We start from the raw sequence: 8,587 nt of genomic DNA on the forward strand, positions 1-8,587 counted from the left end.
TAGAGAACCGACACTATTTACTGCCTAATGCATCGGTTAAATAGAGAACCGACACATTTTTTCTATTTTTTAAAGCTAAAGGCGTCGGTCGTTTCAATTAACCGACGCTGCAGAGTTAGAATAGCGTCGGTCAAGTTGAATGCCGTCGCTAGTTGGTCTTCTGTGTCGGTTGGTCAAACGACCGACGCTGTTGGTTTTGCTATTGTGTCGGTCTTTTTTTTAGCCGACGCTATTTAGATAATATACAGTGTCGGTTTTCTTTTTAACCGACGTAAGAAGAAATAATTTAAAAAAAATTAAAAACAAACGCGGGTGACTAAAATTTTCATCTCTTGCTCCTATTCCACTTTAAACCTTTCATCTCCTGCTACTAAAATTTTTCTTCGATTTCTAGGGTTCGATTGTTGGCTCTGAGAAAGGGGAATCGATTGGGTTTCGATTGTGGGGTTTTGGCTGCTGCTGCTTAAACAATCGAAGAGGGTGCTGCTTAATCTTCACAAAGGTAATCCACCAACTTGCTTTCACAGTTTCTATTTGCTATATACATACATACATATATACACACACACACGTGTATATGAATCTGTAAATTTCAGAATGTGCTTTGTTTCGATTGAATTTATCCAGCATACATCATTTACTTTATGTTAATGTTCTTGAGTTTTAATTTATTATAATTTTATTGATTGATTGTATCAGTTGATTTTAGATTCAGATAAGTTTAATTTACAAAGTGACTCTGATCATTTCGTGTTTTTTCCGAAAATGTGTTCGTTGACTTCATTGTAATTGAAACATAAAGAATTGACTTGATATTATAGAAATTCAGTTTACTTGTGTAGAATGTGAAAATCGAGCTCTGTGCGCAACCGTTAATTACCTGCTTTGTTTGTTTGTTCTCAATAACGTAATGTAAATATTTGTGCTCATCCTTCAATTAATGTTTGAACACTTGAAATTCATTGTAGTTGCTGAGTCTAACGGCTTCTGCTGCTGCTGCTTCACTATTTCTTCTGTGTCATTTCGTTTTACAGGTCGAATGTAAGAGTTTTCTCTAATTTATAGATTACATCATGATCAGGTCAAACATACTCATCAAGAAAAAAGTTGAGAAACTTCTACTGTGCAATTTGGAAATGTAAAACATTTTAGCATCTTTATTTATCACTTACTTTCCCGATCTAAATCTCTAACTGCTAATTTACAAAGGAAATGAGAACAGTTAAAATAAAAACTAGGTTGCTGATATACAATAGTTGTTTATAGCTTTGTGACCAATAAGTTGTCCATATTGGTTTCAGCACATTCGTCATTCAAGCTTGTTTGCGATTATCTCTTTAAAATTGAGTCGTGCTGCCAATTAACCACAACCAGTCCAGAGCAGCACCTGCAAATATACCGCCCAGAAGGAATAGAACTAGAAGATTTCCCAATGCATTTTGCTCTAGACCCTGAAAATGAACATTTTGTTACTAATACGTAAAATTAAAAAACTCAAGTTCGTTACACTTCAAGCAATTGTCTGGTTGGCTTACCTTGTATCCTTTAGGAGCTATAGTCATGACACACACAGTTAGGTAACCATTGGTTAATCCCAAGAAAGAAACAAGTAATATCATCCACCCCTGATCACCATATTTCACAGTGAAATAAAATACAGGTATAAGCAAGAAACGGGATAATATCGCAATCATGAGGCCTTTGTATGTGCGTCAAATGTATCCTTTCGAGAGGTTTCTGTGCATTTTAAAAGCATATGTGAGAAATCGGCGTCATCCTGAAGCAAGCATAGTTGAAGGGTATTCGGTTGAAGAGACTATTGAATTTTGCACGGACTATCTAACATCTACCGATCCAGTTGGAATTCCGAGATCTCGTCATGAAGGTAGACTTGACGGTCAGGGTACAGAAGGACATAAAATGATCACTCCCGATGCTGAAATGCTTGATAGAGCCCATCTCTTTGTTCTACAACACATGACAGAAGTTAATCCTTACTTACAAGAGCACATACTGGAGATTCGACGAAAGAATCCCTCTAAGGGTGGCAAGTGGGTTACAAATGAACATAATCGATCTTTTGTGAAATGGTTTAAAGATCGAGTGATGTCTCAATATTCAAAAAGTCCTTCAACAGTTTCCAATACTCTGAAGTGGTTAGCTTATGGCCCAAACATGCCACTGAGTTCTTTCCAAGGATATGATGTAAATGGGTACAGTTTCTACACACAACATCAAGATAATAAGAGCACCGTGCAAAATAGTGGAATATCTGTAGAAGCTTTTTCAACAGAATTTGAAAGAGGCAATTCCATTACATCACGAGATGTAAAAAAGTCTTATTATGGGGTGATTGAGGAAATCTGGGAGATTGATTACAAAGATTTCAAAGTTGCACTATTTAAATGTAAATGGTTTGATATCCGTCGTGGTGTTCGAGTAGATGAGTCAGGTTTCACTTTGGTTGACTTCAATCGGTTTGGTCATGAGGACGATCCATTTATACTTGCAACATAGGTCAGACAAGTTTTTTATATTCGAGACCCGGCTGATGTGAGGTGGTCAATTGTTCTTCAAGGTAAGCGACGTATTATTGGAGTTGATAATGTCGAAGATGAGGAAGAGTATAATCAATTTGACGAGAACCCCCTTTCTCAATTGGCCTACAAACCACATCTATAGAAGATAGTATGGATATAAGTTATGCACGCAATGACCATGACGAAGGGGTATGGATTGATCATCAATAATGATTTGAAATACCTTCATGCCAATGAAGGTAATTTTCTACCCTATAATTAAGAATAGAAGAACAGAAGAACTCTGACAAATTCATCTTCAATTTATTCATTTAGTGGACACAAAGTGTGTGCAGAAGTGTTGATTTTTTTTTAAGTAATTCTACTTTAAAACGTTAAGTTCAACATTTCCAACCTGCAAGTCCTGAAAAAATATTGCCTGGAGAACAGAAGCTGATATTCCTTTCTAGAGTCACTTTTACTTAATGTGAAGATTATACCATACCAAAGTTTGTTAATCGGATACTATTGCCAGATGAAGACACTGATGTACTAGAAACTCGATTGCTATATATTTTACTTATGTGTGAACTTGTAGTTCTACTTACATAAATTTTGATAACATGGCCATAGTTTTCTGGTTCTAATAAATACTAATAGGTTGTTAATTCTTTTTTCTTTCCTGTTCTTCCCTTCTTAATTATATGAACTTTGTAGTAATTTTTAACTTGGGCTTGTAATACGACGTAATTAGAATTTCCTTATAATGTGCCTGGACTGGTCTTAGTGATGAACTGGTTCTCATTTTGTCCATGTGCACAGTTGGACTTGGTATTTTAATATTGGATTAGAGCATAAGCTGGTGATTCTTTTGCAGACTGTTCGTGTGTAGAAAAGGTCTGAGAAAGGGAGCTATAAGTGCAAAGATATAGTAGACCATCACAATGCAGAGGTAAGTCAAACTTCATTTATTGGTGTCATTAAACTGTTTTGCACTGTCATGCACTATAAATGTTACAGAGTTGATTATCTAGATAGGCATTATAGTAGTTATTTTTAGTCTATTACAAGTAATGTGTTTGTATTATCATTTAGAAATGTAATAATTTGATACTATCAAATTAGTCTCTCTTTGAACTTATTTGTTTTTCCTTAATCATTTACGCAATCATAAACAGGTGCGAGCTGTCACAGTCCATCCATCTCAGAAGTACTTTATAACAGCGTCCCTTGATTGTACATGGCATATCAAACCTTGATCTGCAAAACTGTCAAAAAACTAAAGATTTGCTCATAGATTGAAAAATATAGTTAATATCCAAAATTGAAATGATTCAGTAGTAATGAAGTTTTCTGGACCATATCCAGTAATGAGTTAGAGAACTTTCAGTCTTTCACATACGAGTAATTACTTTAAATTGTTCAACTTTCATAGGTTTCTGAAACAAATGGTATCAATTATCAGCTTTTTAGACACTGTTGCAATAATCCCAGCTATACATGATATTTGATCTTACAGGTGCAATAACTTAATGTACCATATGTACCATATGTAATAGCTCTTACATTTCCTAACCTATTATGTTACAGGTATAAGATTAATGGATCAAGATGAAGGTAGGAGGGAGCAAAACAGAGAGGAAGACAGAGAGCAAGACAGGGAGCAAAGTTCTGAAGAATTAGTCAAGAAAAGAAGCAGAGGTCCAACGTTGTGCAAAGACTTGAAAAGAAGGATTGCAAAACAGAATTTGGATTGTAGCATTTCTTTCAATGAATATGGTGAGCCAATTGGGGATATGCTTAAAGATTTTAGGACTTATGTAGGATCAGTGGTTCGATTCCAAGTTGATATAAATATCGAGAGTTGGGACCTTGTAAATCAAGGCTTGAAAGATGCAATATGGGAAGATATTAAGGTATAATAAGACGATAAGGCATTTGACTTCAACTGTATTTAACATTCTTTGGTTGCTTGCTAATATTTAACTATTAGTAATTTATAACTTACTCATTATGTTCAGACCCGATGGAAATTGGATGATTCACGGAAAAAGAACGTGTTAGAAAGAGCAGGAAAGCAGTGGAGAGATTTCAAGGGAAAGCTGACTAAGAATTATTTTCGAGAAGGCAAGGATCCGTGTGAAAAATACAGCTTCATTACTGAGGACACGTGGAAAACATTCAAACAGAGACGTGAAACTGCAGAGTTTAAGGTAATTCAATGTCAATTCCTGAAAGTAGCCATGTCTGATAAATTATAAATTATAAAGAAGTATAACACATCTAGATTCTGCAAACGATGGCTAATTTTTATTAAGGTGAAAACTATATACTAACCAAAACTTAACTCTACTTAAAAAGATAAAAGAAACAAATAAACTCAAATAAGTGTTATTCAAATTCATTAATTATCACAACAACTTGATTAATCTTTTTTATATACTTGATTAGTTAGCATAATACTCTCTTTAAAAACTCTAGTATAATCTACTTATAAGTCATGATGCACCGAAAAAAATTATTTATAAAATCTAACCTTTTAAAAGTGCAACTCTCTTTTTTCTGGAGCAATTTCTTCATTGTTTACTGTAACAAATTCATAAACAGGGATATATTAGAAATTGAAAATAATATTCTCAAAATAATAAAACTTAAATTATTAGAAATTAGTTTACTGTAACAAATTCTCAAAATAGTTAGTAAAATATGTTCCTGAAACCCAAACTTAAATCCTAGTAAAATATCTAATTGACAAAAGGCTTACTGATAATGAGAATCAGTGCAACTGTTAAGCAACTTAGAGAAGTTCTCATCCAACAAATCTTGTCTATACCCACCTGAAAAATCCTAGTAATTACCCAGTCTTGTAAAGATGCAGTTTACTAGTTCACATTGCCAATAAAAAACAATGAAATTAAACAAGGGATTGCAAAATTACAGTTTCGGAAAGTAGAATTTGCTGCACTGAGACAAGTCTGACATATAAAACTGAACTGGATGTGGTATCATCTGTTGTTTCTTCCCCTTTCGTACTCAAACTGGATTCATAAGATTTAAATGTTGGTGGTTCAACGATGGCTCCTCCTGCTGTAGATATAAACACAACGTCATAAAAAGCTGACACTTAGCTAACAGAATATAATGTCCAAGTTTCTATTGTAAATTAAATTCATCACTGTAGCTAATTCTTCACCAGCATCACATTCTTCTTCATCATTGTCATCTTTTTTATATTCATCTAAATTAACTAATTTTGACTAACATGAAACTTTTTTATCTTTATTAAACAGGAAATAAGCGAAAAGGCAAAAGAAAGTCAGAAACATAATGAACATGTTCATTACCTGGGGCCTAGTGGATATGCTTCAAAAAGAACAAAGTGGTCTATTGATGACCCCATCACTTCTCTCAATGATCCTGATTACAGCAATTTGTCAATGCTATCAACTGAGCGTACTGGACGCGGTTTTGATTGGCTTAGAGCACGTGCAAGAGCTGATGGACAAGGTGGTCATTACTTTCCAAATAAGAAGACAAAGGATGTGTGCCTGACCATGGTAATTCACTATACTTTTTAAAATCAGCAGGGGTATCCTTGTGAAATGAAGTGTTTCTAATGAATTTATTTTACAGAATGAGTTACACAATCAAGCATCAGAAGGTTCATGGACTCCACAAGGCCATGATGACTTATTAGCACGTGCACTTTGGAATAAAGAGCACGGGGGACGTGTTAGAGGCGTTGGTGGAGGCGTGAAAATAAAAGATGTATTTAAGTCAGGGCCAAGGAGACATAGTGGTCTTGTATCGACAGATGAATTGGCCACCATTACGGAAGAAATCAGAAAGAAAGTTCAGAAAGAGTGCGAGGAAATGATGAATTCAAAATTGGAAGGCATCTTCAATCAGTTGAAGCAGATGGGTGTGTCACTCGAGGCTGATCAATTTGTAAATGATGCTGATGCCCGAAAAGTTGATAATGCTCGAAGTAGTTGTCACTCGGTGGATCCGGAAGATTATTTCTCAACTATCAAGGTACTGTCAACATAATTTTGGACTATTAAATCTCTTGATTAGTTGGGTTGAACCCGTCAAAAAAAGTTGTTCCTGTTCCATGTTACGAACACGAGACAATAGGAAATGCAGCTGATAGCTTTGTTCAATGGCCGAAGGACCTTGTGATGTTGGGACATGTATATCTTGTTTGGTTCAATTATGAAAAGTTTCCATTAAATATAACCCAATAAATATGTCTTTGATTAGGATCCTATATTGGAAAAGAAAAAACTCCAAGAGATGACGCCAATTCAAAAGTCATCAAAGGTTGAAAGTAAAGGGTCGGTGACTCCCCTGAAGTAAAGCCCTCAAGTAGTTGGTGATGACATAAATTCGAGTGATCACTGTGCAGGTTTAAGTTTCTTACTCAAAAAGAGGCCCCCTTCTAAAAAATCTGATGCATTCGTTTTTGAGGAAAATGGAGATGGTCCAATATATATCACACTCGAAGATGTCAATCAGTTTTTGAGAATGAGTTGGTTAAACATACCCATTATGGAACTGTTTGTAAAGTAAGACTCAATCTTTCTTCCTAATTCACTTTAGAATCTATTAGCACACACATATATTGTGATAAATAATATTTGTAGGTATGTTAGCAAGTTGTGCAAACAATTGAAGGACGATAAGTTTGCATTCATGTTGCCATCTAGACTAGCAATACCACATAATCATGAGCAGCAAAAACGCAAGGACGAAGCAACTGATTACATGACAAGTCTTTTGGTTGCTAATAAGGATAAACGTTATATCCTAGCCCCTTACATCCAAGAGTAAGAATAAAATCATAGTAATTGTCATGCTATATATATTATATAATTATATTCCGGCTAATATATTATATATGTTTTTATTGTAGAGATCATTGGATGTTGCTACTTTTTTGTCTCAATGAAAGTGCTATATACGTGTTTGATTCGTTGAAAAAAGAAAGAAAGATACGGTTGACCACACCTGCACGAATGTATGTTAAAATTTCAAATTTCATGTTGTATAATTACTACATAGAACCTAGTCCTATAAGTGATGTGATGAAAGTATACGTATTTTACAGGGCATTTAAATTATATGTACCTCAAGGTGGATTGAAGAATAACAGAAAAGAGTTTGTTTGGTATCACACCGAGGTTCAGGTATAACCTACTTTGGTTTATTTATTTCACTTATATTATATGCTCCTCACTTTTTAGTTATTATTTATGAATCTTGTTTGTTTATGTGTAGTGTCCCCAACAAAAAGGAGGCACAGAATGCGGTTTTTTCGTGATGAGGTACATGTATGACATTGTCATGCTTTCTCAAAAAAATGCCAACATGAATTGGAAAATGGTAAGGAAACTAAAATATCGTAAATATTGGTTTACAATTTTTAAAATCAAGTACTAATATTTGAAGTATGTTAAATTTTTGGTAGGGTCTTGGTTCTAGAAGCTATGGTAGAAAGGAAATTAGCGAGATACGAGAGATTTGGGCTCAATTTTTTACTCTTGAATGTCTATAGTCAGGTAATTTTTTTCAGTACATGTCATTAATTCATGTTCACAATAAATATTGCCATTAATTCATGTTTTGTTGAATAATTTATTGCATATATGATTTTATGTACTAATATAAACTTCTTTTTTCAGGGCATGGTACTTGGAGATACAAGAAGAGAGTGCAGAACAATTACAAGGAGTCTAGATATCATCAAGAATCGAGTTAGGCTGAGGGATTTGTCATGAAAACATTAGTTTTGGATGAATTTTTGTAAATATTGGGTTGTAAACTAAAATTATGAACAATTCCAAATTTATTTTAATATAATTTATGAACCTTTTTTAATTTTTGGGTGTACCTCTGTTTTAAATATGTGTAGTAAACAGGTTAAAAATGATCAGGAAAAAACAAATGCAAAAAAATTGATCAGGAAAAAACATTTGATCAGGTAAAAAAATGAAATTATAGACCTAAGGCGTCGGCATTTTAGGACCCGACACATTTGCTCTTCAACTTTTAGCGTCGGCATTTTA

At 34.2% G+C, this 8,587-nt stretch overlaps 1 long non-coding RNA gene across 1 annotated transcript; it reads left to right on the forward strand.

The window, feature by feature from the left end:
* The first annotated feature begins 7,054 nt into the window (after positions 1-7,054).
* LOC141683365 (uncharacterized) lies at positions 7,055-7,520 on the forward strand. Its single transcript, XR_012560247.1, has 3 exons — positions 7,055-7,087; positions 7,166-7,348; positions 7,435-7,520. It is a non-coding gene; the product is annotated as an uncharacterized LOC141683365 (long non-coding RNA).
* Positions 7,521-8,587: the final 1,067 nt, after the last annotated feature.

Source organism: Apium graveolens, chromosome 9 (genome assembly GCF_009905375.1).
Source record: "Apium graveolens cultivar Ventura chromosome 9, ASM990537v1, whole genome shotgun sequence".
Lineage (NCBI taxonomy): Eukaryota > Viridiplantae > Streptophyta > Magnoliopsida > Apiales > Apiaceae > Apium > Apium graveolens.